Here is a 15,801-nt window from a genome sequence, read left to right as displayed (position 1 = left end):
ACAACTAAGGCTACAAGTGTTCTTGGATGATCACCAAGTGTCCCTGAGTGCTAGGGGTCGTTTAGGGGGCGCCCATGCTCTCATAATGGCACTCTAAGTCGGTTAAAACAGCAAACAATGAACCTGTCCGCATTTTCTACATCTGGCGGTCTGACGCGGCCCGTGTAAGAGATCACTTAACTCTTACGCGGGTCGCCTGAATCTGTCTGACACGCCCATATCTTCTACTGACCATGCGGCCCACGTAAGATTGCTTGGATCACTAACGCGGCCCGCCTGAGACCAATTTTCCAAGATTTTCAAATCTTTTGTAATTATTGCCCTGGCCTTTCGGTTTCGAAGGGGTAACTTTGCGATTTGGGCCTCGATTATTTACGAATAAGGGCCTCGGAACCTTTACCCAACTTATTAACCCTTGGTTAATTTATTATTACCCGAAATGCCTTAACTTTTAAAGTTTGACGCTTTTAACCCTGATTAACGAATTCGATCATAACTTTCTCGTTTTGAATCGGAACTTCGCAAAATTTATATCGCGCGTTCTAGTGAGTATAATTTACCAGTACAAAGCCTCGGGTATGCCCAAAGGTCACTCAGAGGTATAACTTAAACATGTTGACACATTTGGCCCCTGTAGTTTGTAATTCCTCACTTTCTTCCACAATCCGTTCCGTAAGATCCATGATTCATTCGTGTGAAGATTCGAGCATCATTTAGGGTTACTGTACAGTATATTTATCCCACGTTGACATTTTTAACCCTCGAATTTGCATACTTTCAATATTTGTCAACTTTGGTCCTTTATTTAGTGTTTAATGCCACGTGTAAACTTATGACACGTATCAATACATCATTGGGCGCAAAATTTCGAGGTGTTACATCCTCACCCCCTTAAAAGAAATCTCGACCTCGAGATTTATTGAAATAAATGAGGGTACTTTTCTTTCATCGTGGACTCTACCTCCCACGTGTACTCGGGACCTCTACGGGCATCCCATTTTACCTTCACAATCAGTATATACTTCCTGCGAAGTTTCTTAACCTGTCGATCCTCGATCGACACAGGTTTTTCAACGAACTTTAAGCTCTCGTCGATGTGTACATCTGTATGCGGTATAACCAGTGATTCGTCAGCGAAACACTTCTTCAGGTTACAGATGTGGAACACATTGTGGATACCGCTGAGCTCTTCCGGTAAGTTTAATTTATAGGCAACCGATCCGACACGTTCGATTACCTCAAAAGGTCCAATATATCTCAGGCTTAACTTGCCTTTCTTACCGAATCGCATCACCCCCTTCCAGGGTGATACCTTAAGTAATACCTTGTCGCCTACTTCGAAATTGAAAGGCTTACGCTTCCAATCTGCGTAGCTTTTCTGCCTGTCTCAGGCAGCTTTCAATCGATTGCGAATTTGGACAATCTTGTCCGTTGTCTCAAATATTATATCAGGTCCTGTCATCTGGACATCTCCAACTTCTGCCCAACAAACGGGCGTTCTACATTTTCTACCATATAGGCTCAAAAGGTGCAGCCTTAATGCTTGTATGGTAGCTATTGTTATAGGAGAACTCGACTAATGGTAGATGGTTATCCCAACTGCCACCTAAGTCGATCGCACATGCATGAAGCATGTCTTCCAACGTTTGAATTGTACGCTCACTCTGTCCATCTGTCTGAGGGTGGTAAGCCGTACTGAAGTTCAAACGTGTCCCCAAAGATTGCTGGAAGCTTTTCCAAAAGTGTGACGTGTACCTGGTATCTCTATCAGAGATAATAGACACAGGCACGCCATGAAGGGCTACAATCTTGTCTACAAACAACTGGGCTAATATATATGAGCTATGAGTCTCCTTTATGGTAGGAAATGTGCTGACTTAGTCAGTCTATCAACTATTACCCATATTGTATCGTTTCCCTTCTTTGTCTTTGGCAACTTGGTGATGAAATCCATCGTCACCATTTCCCATTTCCACTCGGGAAGCTCAGGCTGTTGTAGCAAGCCTGACGGCTTTTGATGTTCAGCTTTCACTAGCGCACAAGTTAAGCACTTTGCTACGTAGGTGGCTATAGACTTCTTCAAGCCTATCCACCAAAAGTTTGCCTTCAAGTCCTGGTACATTTTATCAGCACCAGGATGAACGGAATATCGGGAACTGTGGGCTTCCTGGAGGATAACGTCACGAAGACCTCCATAAACAGGAACCCATATGTGACAACTCGAGTTTCTAAGATTCCAATTTCGCATTTATTGCACACTCATTGTTTGTTTAGTCGTTTACTTGCACAATTAGTTTGCTGTGAAACTGTAACGTTTTGATTCAATTAAGTGTATTGTATATTGAGCATGGTTATGTGTTAATTATGAAAGATTTGTCAAATGTATGAATTTGGTGGTGAAACTGTGAATTATTTTGAGATGGTGTACATATGTAAAGAATGATACTTAGGGATGTATAGAGTAATTAGTGAAACTCTAATCATTTTAACCCTAATCATTCACTAATCATCACACAAAAACAAAAGCACGTACTTCCACTTCTCTGATCTTCTCTGGCAACCATTTGCTTCATCTTTGGCACAAGACTTTTACATCAATCTTGGTCTTTCAATCCATCTAGAATCAATTCAAGGTAATTGTTAATGATTGTTTGTTACTATCAATTCTTGATTAGTGTGATTCATGTAAACCCTAGTTCTTCATATGATGTTCTGTGTTTATTGATTTGATTCTGATTACTGTGATAATGATGTTGATTAGTCGTATAATCGATTGTCTGATGATTAAGATACATGATATGTAGAATGATTGATTTGATAATTGGATTACTGCAGTACAGAATGCAATGAAATTAGGGTTTTGATTGTATGAATGTAACTGTTACTTGATTCTGTGGATTGGAATTGGAAATCACGTATGTTGAAACTCGTAGCTAACAGTCAGAGCCTTGTGAAGTCACAAAGGTCAGAGTTTTGATTTGTGTGTTTGTCTGAGTTTTGTAACAACGTGCTTAGTCCGAACTTCATACCTAACAAGAGTCTGAGTGTTGTGATAATCATGGTCAGAGTTTTGTAACCCTAATTGATAGTCCGAGTTTTTAAGGAGGGATTGAGGTCCGAGTTTTAACCCAAGCACTTGTCCGACCTTGTAGTTAACTACTGAAGTCCGAACTTTATGAATGCCATAGGTGGTTCGAGTTTTGGGGCTTTAAAAGCCCTGTCCGAGTTTGTTAAGGGGCCTCTCTTGTCCGAGTTTAAAGGGGGGGAGCCCCTTGGTCCGAATTTTGGGCCAGGGAACTCTAGTCCGACTTTTACACTTGTGTGGTCAGAGCTTTAAGCCCTTGTCCCCTTGTCCGAGTTTATTGGCCTCAAAACCCTCCCCCCTGTCCGAATTTTTAGGTAAGGAACCCCCTTGGTCCGAATTTCTTACCTTGGAATGTTGTCTGATCTTTTGCTTGTGTTGTTGTGTCCAACCATCGTGATTTAAACATGATGTTACCCTGATTGTATGACTGAAAGTCCTAATGTTACAATATGATATATCATGTCTGACTTCTGATGATACAAGACTTTCAATTGAGGTGCATAGACTGAATTCCATATGTTGTGTATGTTCTATATATGACTGTATGCTATTGTATTAAATTGCATGATCTTGTATGTGTGAACACGGATTACAACTGATGTTAAAGATACGTAAACCCTAATTGAATGAAATCACTTATCTTGGATTTATGTGCAATGTACCTTAGGTCGTGAGTAACGGACTTAAACATTAATTAACCCTAGAAGCAATAACATACCGAGCAAACCAAGGTGAGTTCTCACACTCTTACTAAGGCATGGGATTCCCAGGGCACGGGAATTGGGATTGAAGGAATGAGATTGAATAGAATCGTACTTACACTGTTACTAGACTACCATACCATCGTCCTCGGTTGTGCAGGACACATACGTAAAACCTACGTATACTTATGCTACTCACTATCCTCAGGTTGCGAAGGACACTCACGTAAAACCTACGTGAACTTATACTCACTACTGCCTCGGTTGTGTCAGGCACTTACGTAAAACCTACGTAAACCCCCGCGTACCCCTATCCTCGGTTGTGAAGGATACCTACGTAAAACCTACGTAAACTTGTACGTATTACTGTTCTCGGGATATGTAGAACACTTATGGTTACGAATAGTCTAGTGGTTACACAACATGGGAAGCCCCCACCAATAGAACGTACTATCGGCCCAGTAGAGCCACATGTTACAAACGAACTTACTATTACGCATTTACTTTCTGTGAACTCGCTCAACTAGTTGTTGATCCTCTGTTACATGCCTTGCAGGTCGTTAGATACATGGAGCTTGCACAGGGAGGAGCTGGTCGTTGTGGGCTTGGATCGTGGATGTTTCATTAAACACTTTATGACATTTCATACTTATTTATGTTGGGTTTTATTTATACGCTTCCGCTAAACAGTGATAACATACTTATGTTTTGGAACACCTTTCATATGGATTTGGTTTGGTTTAATTACAATTACTTTTACTATATACATTGTTCTATATGATTGGTGGCTTGATCCTGGTCAGTCACGCTCCCAAGCGGTGATACTCCGCAGGTGGATTTTGGGGGTGTGACACCATATCCTTCCATTCAATCTCAGAATTCCGTCTTTGCCATAGGATAACTGCTCCTCAGTTACCCCTAGCTTTTCGTTTGGATAGTTAGCTTCTAACACAGCTTCTTTCTGTGCAGCTAACAATCGTTCATTCAGACTGTTCTTGATTTCAATGCTCTTGGCATTGATCCTTATCGGTTTCACTCTTTCTTTTCTGCTCAAGGCATCTGCGACTACGTTGGCCTTTCCTGGATGGTATCTTATTTCACAGTCATAGTCGTTCAGAGTTTCCATCCAACGTCGCTGCCTCATATTCAAATCTTTCTGTTTGAACAGGTGCTGAAGGCTTTTGTGATCAGAATAGATCACAAATTTAATGCCGTAAAGGTAATGTCTCCAAAGCTTTAGTGCAAATACAACGGCACCCAACTCCAAGTCATGAGTGGTGTAGTTCTTTTCATGCACTTTCAATTGTCGCGAAGCATAGGCAATCACTTTGCCCCTTTGCATAAGCACACAACCCATACCGGTGTGCGATGCATCACAATATACGACAAATTCTTCCATTCCGTCCGGCAATGTCAACACTGGAGCATTGCTCAGCTTTTGTTTGAGGATATCAAAAGCTTCTTGCTGCTTAGGGCCCCAATTAAACTTTATACTCTTTCTAGTTAAAGAAGTTAGGGGTCCAGCAATTCTTGAGAAATTTTCGATGAAGCGTCTATAGTATCCTACTAGACCTAGGAAACTACGATTCTTTATAGGTGTCTTCGGCTCCTGCCAATTCATGACGGCTTCAACCTTGGCGGGATCCACCTGGATACCACGCTCGCTGACTACATGTCCAAGGAATTGGACTTCCCGTAGCCAAAATTCACATTTAGAGAATTTGGCATAAAGCTTTTCTTGATGGAGCAATTTAAGAATACATCGAAGATGCTTTTCGTGGTCAGCTTGACTTTTGGAGTAAATGAGGATGTCATCGATGAAGACAATGGCGAATTTATCCAAATAAGGCTTACAAACGCGATTCATGAGATCCATGAATGCGGCAAGTGCATTGGTGAGCCCAAAAGGCATCACTAGGAACTCGAAATGACCATAACGAGTCCTAAATGCAGTTTTGTGCACATCTTCATCCTTGACCTTCAATTGTTGGTACCCTGACCTCAGGTCAATCTTGGAAAAGTAACTCGCTCCTTGCAACTGATCGAACAGATCGTCGATCCTGGGCAAAGGATACCTATTCTTGATTGTAACTTTATTCAGCTCGCGGTAATCGATGCATGGGCGCATCGAACCATCTTTCTTTTTGACGAACAGGATTGGTGCTCCCCAAGGAGATGAACTTGGTCTAACGAATCCTTTGGCTAGCAGATCATCTAGCTGCGTCCTCAATTCTTTCATTTTCGTGGGTGCCAATCTATAAGGTGCTCTCGCAATAGGTGCGGCTCCTGGAATGATGTCAATACTGAATTCCACTTGCCTATCTGGTGGCAAACCAGGCAGTTCTTCCGGGAAAACTTCAGGATAGTCAGAGATGACTGGGATGTCTTCAATTCCGGGTTTCTCCTCCCCAATAGTCACCTGTGCCATATAAATGACACATCCTTTCTTTAAACATCTGGGTGCCTTTAGCATAGATACCTGTGCAGGCAATCCATGTCGAGTATCTCCTTGGATGGTAAGTGGTTCTCCAGACGAAGTCTTGATTACCACTTGTTTCTTGTTGCAAACAATCTGGGCTTGGTTATGCGATAACCAATCCATACCTAATACTACGTCGAAACCAGCGAGTTTAAAGGGTAACAGGGATAAAGGAAATGAGTGATTCCTAATGGATATAACACATCCATCTAAAACAGTTGAGACTGTCCCCATAGTCCCATCAGCTAGTTCTACCTCATATTTCACATTCAAGGTTTTAACAGGCAATTTTAACAATTCACAGAACTTATCATCCACAAAGGATTTGTCTGCTCCAGAATCAAATAATACTCTTGCGAATACATCGTTGATAAGAAACGTACCGGTTATGACGTTGTCGTTCTGGATAGCCTCTTTAACATCCATCTGAAAGACCCTCGCATTGGTCTTTTTACCTTCTTCAGCCTTCTTCGCTATCTTCGGGCAGTTAGTCTTGATGTGCCCTTTCTCGTTGCAACTATATCAAGTTGCATCCTTGAGTTTGTTGCACTCAAGTGTCCTATGCTCAGAGGACTTGTATATCCCACAGGCCTTTGGCTGGGATTTCTTTTCAAATCTGCACCTTCCGAAGTGGTGCTTCTGAGAAACCTTGCACAAGGGCTTATCGCCCGATTGTCGATCATTCCTCTTGTTCTCTGACCCCTTCTTGTGGTCACGATTGCCCCGATGCTTCTTGCTGGATCTTCATGAATCATCATCTTCATGTTTCCTCTTCTGACTATCAGCATTTCTCAACGATCTCTGCCTCACTGCATCCAGGGTGAGAGACAGAGATATATCTGCCACGGATCTGAAGGTAGCAGGCCTAGAAGCCTTCACGCTAGCTTTTATTTATGGGGCCAAACCCCCAATGAAGCGCGCGATCCGTTTGGGTTCCGGTGTAACAAGATACGGAACCAATCTCGACAAAGTGTTGAAAGTCGTGAGATATGCCTGGCAATCCAGGTTCTTCATGACCAACGATAAGAAGTCAGACTCTATCTTCTCAACCTCGTGCTGAGGGCAGTAGTTTTCCTTGATGAGAGCAATAAATTCCTCCCATGTCATGCTATACAAAACAACCTTCCCAGAGGCTTGAACCAGAGATCTCCACCACGCTAGGGCTTCACCCTTGAACGACTTGTAACATTTGTGCTTGTAATCATTGTGAACAGTTCTATTATCAATAAAACAATGTTATTTGATCCCAATGTTTGTTTGGTTGTGTTTTACATTTTTCATGTTTTGACTTTTGTTCAAATTCAAACTCTACATCGCTTTCTGGAGAGTTATACGCTAACTGGTGCTTAAACGTACTCAGTTTAATGCGACAAATACTCCGGAACATCAACATATAGTCAACATACCTTAAATAACCTTTACATAACTTAGAAATAAGTTTTGAAGGCTTTGGTATAGCAAAAACAAGTTAATTCGCTTACAGGGACTAAACTTGACAAACTGCGAAAGTATGCCAATTTAAACTGTAACGAACATTCCGAAACATGTCCATAAGTTAAACATACCATAAATATCCTTTACATAGCTTAGAAATAGGCTTTGAGGGGTTTGGTATGCTAAAACAAACTTTTGGATCATTCAGGGGCTAAAAGTGTCAAAAAGTGCACAAGTTTGCACTTTTGCGCATAACTTACGTTCTGAATACATCTGGACATCCAAAAATTTATGTAAGCATCCGTATATTATGCCTTAGTGTATGGCATGAGAAAAATCCATTCGTCGAGTCATTTGGATCGTCTTTCGCGCTTATGCGCATTCCGTCGTAATTAAGCGAACATCGCGATCGTACGGCCAAACGAACCGACATCCGGAACATTTTTTAGCATGTTTCATGTCCACAATGTTTAGGCATCATTTTAGGGCCTTAAAGTTGGCTTTAAGGGCCTTATAAGTGTCGGAAATAGCTTAAACACGCAACAGGGACCAAATATGTAAATTCTGCAAGTGGTGCAGATCAGACGGGGCCAGGCGGCCCGCGTAAGTCTGACCTGCACCTTCACGCGGGCTGCATCAGACTAACAGATCAGATAAGATCGATTAGTCAGCGAATCTCAGCAGATTAAACCTCATCCACATGTTTTCACTTCCCTTTCAGCTCACTAAGGGGCATTTTCAGTAACCACAAGTTTTCGACAAGTGTACGCACGAGATTCGCTCACGTTTTTCAAGAAACGATCCTAACGGTTCGGGAAATCCTATAAATACCCCCCCCTTTTGGTTAAAACCCACAAGAATCTGATCTAAGCTCTAAGTTGGAACCTTTGTTTCATACCTGAGCTATTTTGATCTAGATTAGCATTCGGGGACCCTCCGTAAGTATTCTTTCGTTCTTTTATTCGCTTTTCGAGTCCGAAAGTCAATGTTTTGTTGACTTTCTGCATTGACCAGCCTATGGTCAACCCGAAGTTCATGGAACTTCATAACGTGAGTGTGATCACGATGGTTATAGTCCGTAATGACTATACCTACTGATTACCACGTTATCTAGGCTCAGTGACGAGTCGTAGTTTCGGCCAAAATGTGCATTCTTGCATATTTTGTAACCAAACTACTCGTGAGCATCAAAGCCGTTTGCTTTGATGCCAAACCTGTTTTCTAAACTTAGTTAAGCATGTTCTAACATGCTTAGCTCGTCACTTTTAGTTTAGTGCTTATATAGGGTCGTAAGGTAAGCGATCTAAACCATCGCTTATACTTTCGAACCCGACCCATTTGGTCGATCATTAGGATCCGACCAAACACATTAGGTGACGATAGCTATAACCTTCCGAGGTTATACCTTGTGGTCACGATGTTAGGCGTTCCAGACGCGTTCTACGCGAACGACGCGTAAGGTAGCATAAGCTACCTAAGCGGGTCGTGATGGGTCGCAAGCACCTAGGTTAAGTTTCATTTAGTATGCAGGCTTTGTTAAACCATATTACACGAGTCCCCATACTCGTTTGGTTTACGAACCTGCATACTATCTGTTCCTCCGATTTTAGGTCCGGTATATTAACATAGCTACCTATTATGTGCCGTTTGATATTCTGTGACCTAGCATTGTTTGGTTATTACACAAGAACTCCAAAGCAATCTCAGGTGAGTACATTAAACCCCTCTTTTACTGTTTTCCAAACTGTTTTGGGGTGAAACACATGTGCCTATCTGTTACTTTCATGCTTTCCATGTTTTCACATCATATGCCTGCTATGTTGTTAGTACATTATAGTACACGATTTCATTACATTTCATGCTATGTATGCCCATTGTGTGCGTACTTAGTACATTGATTTACATTACATTTATGTTGCATATGTTTACTCAGCATATGGACACATTGATTTACATGAACATTTCTGTTGCATATGTTTACTCAGCATATGGACACATTGATTTACATGAACATTTCTGTTGCATATGTTTACTCAGCATATGGACACATTGATTTACATGAACATTTCTGTTGCATATGTTTACTCAGCATATGGACACATTGATTTACATGAACATTTTTGTTGCATATGTTTACTTAGCATATGGACACATTGATTTACATGAACATTTCTACTGCATATGTTTACTCAGCATATGGGCACATTGATTTACATGAACATTTCTGCTGCATATGTTTACTCAGCATATGGGCACATTGATTTACATGAATATTTCTGCTTTGTATGTTTACTTAGCATACTTAGTACAATTGTTTACATCACATGCCTTCATTTTGTTATGACATTTGGTTTGTTTAACATGGGACAATACATTCATTAACATTGATCACGTCGTTCGTTAGTAGGTAGTGGTACCATAGGAATTGACAACTCCCGTTCCTGAAATCCTGGGTTTGATAGGATTGGAAGGAATGACCGAATTCGATATACATAACTTAGATAAACCTTTAATTTGTTTGAGGGTTTATCGCCACAGTCTCAAGGCTTGGATGTATGCGTAGTTTACAATACCGTATAAATGTTAGTATCAATAGAGCATGCATTTTTCCACAGAACATAACGCTGATTTAAACCACGTTTTATTTCAACGACTTGTTTTGTGCATTTTACATATGGTTTAAGTTGATACATTTCGCTTACCATACATGATACATCTGGGATGCACATTACATGATTTACATTGAACATAAACATTTGACATGGTTTACACAATAACACTTGACATTTGGTTTATACATGAACAATTTACATGGTGGATTGGTTTGGGTAAATGGTTTGAGTAACGTGGAGTATGTAATATGATGCAAACATGGTGGATACGCCGCTGGTACTTCCTATATATAAATGTTTGTATAATATTACATATCTTAGCGTTATCTAAATCATTTCAGTTTAGACATATAACATTTTATACAAATAACATACTTTTCATAAAACATTGTCTTATAAAACAACTTATTATATTCAACTCATTTTACTTGGTTACTCGTTTAACCTTGCACTTATCTATACATATCATCTGATGTTATCGTTTTTCAAATGGTTTACAAAGCAAGACAAAGTAACAAGGTTCATGACTGACTGTTATTAAACATTCTTTAAACTCAAGTCATGAATCCCATTTTCATAAAACCTATGTATCTCACAGGCATTTTTATGCTGACGTACCTACTTTCACATGTGTTTTCAGGAGCTATTCCATAGGACGATGATCATGATACTAGGGCGGACCTGTGCCTTAGAGCCTAAAAATGAAGATAGGCTAGTTTAAATATGTTATGAACTTTGTATTTCTTTCTTTGGAACGATGTAGCACTCTTGTTTATAAATAAAATACAACTTTGTATGCCATGGTTATGAAACAATTAATTCTGTCCACAACACTCCCCGAGGTTTTCCGCCGCGGTTGCATGTTATACGCGGTCGGGGTGTGACAGAAGAGTTGGTATCAGAGCCATTGGTTATAGGGAATTAGGTTAGTAATGCTTTGACCTAGACTATAACTTTCTAGGACCCTAACACAAGTTATCTTGTGTTTAGAGTTTAAAACATGCACATCACCTATCCTTAGGTGATAACCACAACGGGAACTTCGGTTCCGAATCCGCTTTGAAAATTAATCATCTGTTCTAGGATGATTGATTACTAGGTTTTGAACCCTCTGTTATAAGGTTTTGAACCCTCTGTTATATGGTTTTGAACCTCTTTGGATTTCAAAAATCCCGTCAAAGTTTTGGGTTAATAGTGTGAACACGTGCGAACTGGAAGAGTGAATGCCTGTACCCTGGGTTTTCTGTCTAAGGCTAGAGTGTTCGTACAAATCCACATAATCGGACCAGTCACTCTTACCTGGGAACTCTTGGGGTGAGTGTTCACTTATAGGAGAGCATGTCTTCGCGATACACTAATTCTGACCCATTTACTTTGACTAGACATTTCATGTCGCTTGTTTGTTTTGCGATGCATAACCGCCATCTTTGCTTTTGTTGATTTTGCTTCATCATATTCTCTTCATCCAATCATCTCACTCGTTTCATTTCATGTTTTTCTCTTCTAGAATGCCTCCTCGACGCGACAACCAGATAGCTACTGCCGAGCTGGCAGAAATTATTGCGCAGCAGATGGCTGCTCAATTCCCAAATCTCTTTGCTCAATGGAACCAGGCCAATAACAACAACAATGGTACATGCAAATACAAGGATTTTAACTCAGCTAAGCCACTCAAGTTTAGTGGTTCTGAGGGAGCAACTGGGCTTCTTCAGTGGTTCGAGAGCATCGAGAACACTTTTCGCCGCGTGCAGTGTCCGGATAATCGCAAGGTCGAGTTTTCTTCAAGCGTGTTTTAGAAGAGGGCTCTTACATGGTGGAATGGGGTTATGAGAGATCAAGGTGCAGAAGTTGCTCTAGCTCAGACATGGGCTGAACTGAGGGCTCTTATGATGAGGGAGTTTTGTCCTCGTCATGAACAACGAGCGTTGGAGAAAGAATTTGATGTTTTGAAGCAAGATAGTGGCGAGCACAGGGCTTATACTGATAGGTTTGAGGAGTTGAGTCTGCTTTGCCCAACTATGGTTACCCCACTCGATAAGGCCATCGAAAGGTATATCGACGGCCTACCTGACTCAGTACAAGACATCCTCACTGGTAGCAACCCTACCACACTCCGTCAGGCAATCGAGTTATCAGCGACACTGGCTGAGTCACAAATTCGGAAGAATAAGCTACACAGGAAGGGCGACAACGGCAAGAAACAGTCGGCTGACAAGGAAGATAGCAAGAAAGGTCAAAACAAGAAGGGAAAGGATTCTGGTTCCTCAAGGGGGTCAAGGAAGCGTAAGGCTTCCCAAAACTATGCTGTCACTGCCCAAGCTAACCAGGCAGCTCCCAACCAGCCTCCAGCAAAGAAGCCCTATTCAGGAAGTGCACCTTTGTGCAATCAATGCAACAGTCACCATCAGCCGCAATATCAGTTCCGTTTCTGTACTAACTGTGGGAAGTCGAGTCATCTTGCCGATGTTTGTCGGTTTGCTCAGAATCGCGCAGTTCAGAACCCTGCTCAACAAGTTGCTCAGCAACAGGGTCAGGCTGCACGACCAAACTACCCACCAGGTGCTTGTTATAACTGTGGGGATCTGACCCACCACAGAAATCGGTGTCCCAGGCTAGCCAACCAGAACCAGAATGCAAACCAGAATCAGGCACAGGCTCGAGGTCGAGTCTTCAACATGAATGCACAAGAAGCACAAGCAGACAAGAGTTTTGTGTCATTGTCTTTTAATAATCAGCCAGCATCTGTTCTTTTTTATTCGGTACGTTCTTTATTAATAATCAGCCAGCATCTGTTCTTTTTTATTCGGGTGCCGACAAGAGTTTTGTGTCATTGTCTTTTGAGACAATGCTTCGCGTGTCTAGAACAAAACTAGGTAAACCTTTGACAGTAGAGGTTGCCAGTGGTGAACCCATTGTTCTTAATTCTGTTCTACGCAACTGCCAGTTGAACCTTAACGACCATATTTTTCCTATTGACCTCACGCCAATGCAACTTGGAAGCTTCGACGTTATTGTGGGAATGGATTGGTTATCTAAGCATCGTGCAGAGATAGTTTGTTTTGAGAAGATTGTTCGTGTGCCGCTGTCGACAGGCGAGATCCTACAGGTTCGTGGCGAGAAGCCTGCCGGTGGTCTCAGACTTATGTCTTGTTTTAAAGCACGGAAGTATCTACGAAAGAAATATGTGGCTTTCTTAGCACATGTTACAACAGATAAGGGCAAGGGTAAGACTATTTCAGATATTCCTGTCGTTCGGGATTATTCTGAAGTTTTCCCTGAAGAATTACCTGGTCTACCTCCAGCACGCTAAGTCGAGTTCCGTATTGATCTCGTACCTGGTGCAAATCCCATTGCCAGGGCCCCATGTCGTCTTGCACCGTCTGAGATGCAAGAATTATCTAAACAGCTTCAGGAGCTCTCTGACAAAGGTTTTATCCGTCCTAGCTTTTCACCTTGGGGTGCTCCCGTTCTCTTTGTAAAAAAGAAGGATGGATCTTTTAGGATGTGTATCGATTATCGTGAGCTTAACAAGCTTACCATCAAGAATCGATATCCCCTACCTCGCATTGATGATCTCTTTGATCAATTGCAAGGTGCTTCATACTTTTCAAAAATTGATCTACGATCTGGATATCATCAGCTTCGTGTGCATGAAGAAGACATTCCCAAGACAGCGTTCCGTACTCGCTATGGACATTATGAGTTCATAGTCATGCCATTTGGTTTGACTAATGCTCATGCTGTTTTCATGGACTTGATGAATAGGGTCTGCAAACCCTATTTGGATAAGTTCATCATCGTTTTCATTGATGACATTTTGATATATTCTAAGACGCGAGCTGATCATGAGCAACATCTACGTCTTACTTTGGAACTCCTGAAGGAAGAGCAGCTTTTCGCCAAATTCTCCAAGTGTGAATTCTGGCTTAAAGAAGTTCAATTCTTAGGACACATTGTCAACGAACAAGGTATTCATGTAGATCCCTCCAAGATCAGTGCGATTAAGGATTGGGATACACCTACTACTCCTACTGAAGTTCGTTCTTTTCTTGGTCTAGCGGGTTATTACCGCCGCTTCATTGAGAACTTCTCAAAGATTGCAGTTCCTCTAACTGCTCTAACTCAGAAGAACAAGCCATTTGACTGGGGAGTCAAACAAGAGGAAGCGTTTCTGACTTTGAAACAAAAGCTTTGTGACGCGCCTGTCCTAACATTGCCTGAGGGCAATGATGATTTCTTCGTTTATTACGATGCATCTAAATTGGGTCTTGGCTGCGTCCTGATGCAAAGAAACAAAGTCATAGCATACGCATCAAGACAGTTGAAGATACATGAGAAGAACTACACCACTCATGATCTTGAGTTGGGTGCAGTTGTCTTCGCTCTTAAGATTTGGAGACACTACTTGTACGGTACAAAATGTGTGGTTTTCACTGACCACAAGAGTCTTCAACATATCTTCAATCAGAAAGAGCTCAACATGAGACAACGACGCTGGGTGGAGCTCCTAAACGACTACGACTGCGAGATTCGCTACCATCCTGGTAAGGCGAATGTCGTAGCCGATGCTTTGAGTCGTAAGGAACGTACTAAGCTTCATTGTGTACGTGTTCAATCTGTTATTCAAGCTCAAACCGATATACAAGCCCGTATATCTCAGGCTCAACAAGCTTGTGTTTCACAAGGTTTAATGGATAAGGAATTTCCTTATCACATAACTCCTGCTCTAGAACTGAAGGACAATGGATCGTATTACTTCATGGACCGTTTATGGGTCCCGAGCCAAGATAATCTTCGTAGCTTGCTTATGGATGAAGCCCATAAGTCTCGTTATTCTATTCATCCTGGCTCAGATAAGATGTATAAGGATCTTCGTATTCAGTATTGGTGGCCTGGTATGAAGAAAGACATTGCCTTATACGTATCCAAATGCCTTACTGTCTTAAGGTTAAGGCTGAACATCAACGTCCTTCCGGATTATTGGAGCAACCAGGGATCCCAGTTTGGAAATGGGAAAACATTACTATGGATCTCATTACTAAACTCCCGCGCACAAAGAAAGGTCACGATGCCATTTGGGTAGTCGTTGATCGTCTTACCAAGTTAGCGCATTTCTTGCCAATCCGTGAGGATTTTTCGGCTGACAAACTTGCTCAAATATATGTAGATGAAATTGTAGCTCGACATGGTGTTCCTTTGAACATCATTTCTGACAGAGATGCTCGTTTCACTTCTCATTTTTGGAGAACCATGCAATCTGCTATGGGGTCCCAACTTAATCTTAGCACAGCCTATCATCCGCAAACGGATGGTCAATCTGAAAGAACAATCCAGACACTGGAGGATATGCTTAGAGCTTGTGTGATCGATTTTGGTGGTAGTTGGGATTCACATCTTCCATTGATTGAATTCTCCTACAACAACAGTTATCACTCCAGCATCAACATGGCTCCTTTCGAGGCTCTCTATGGTCGAAAATGTCGTTCACCA

The sequence above is a fragment of the Helianthus annuus genome, chromosome 11 (genome assembly GCF_002127325.2).
Source record: "Helianthus annuus cultivar XRQ/B chromosome 11, HanXRQr2.0-SUNRISE, whole genome shotgun sequence".
NCBI classification, from domain to species: Eukaryota; Viridiplantae; Streptophyta; class Magnoliopsida; order Asterales; family Asteraceae; genus Helianthus; species Helianthus annuus.
The sequence above is the reverse complement of the archived record's forward strand: the minus strand, read 5'-3'. Positions refer to the sequence as shown.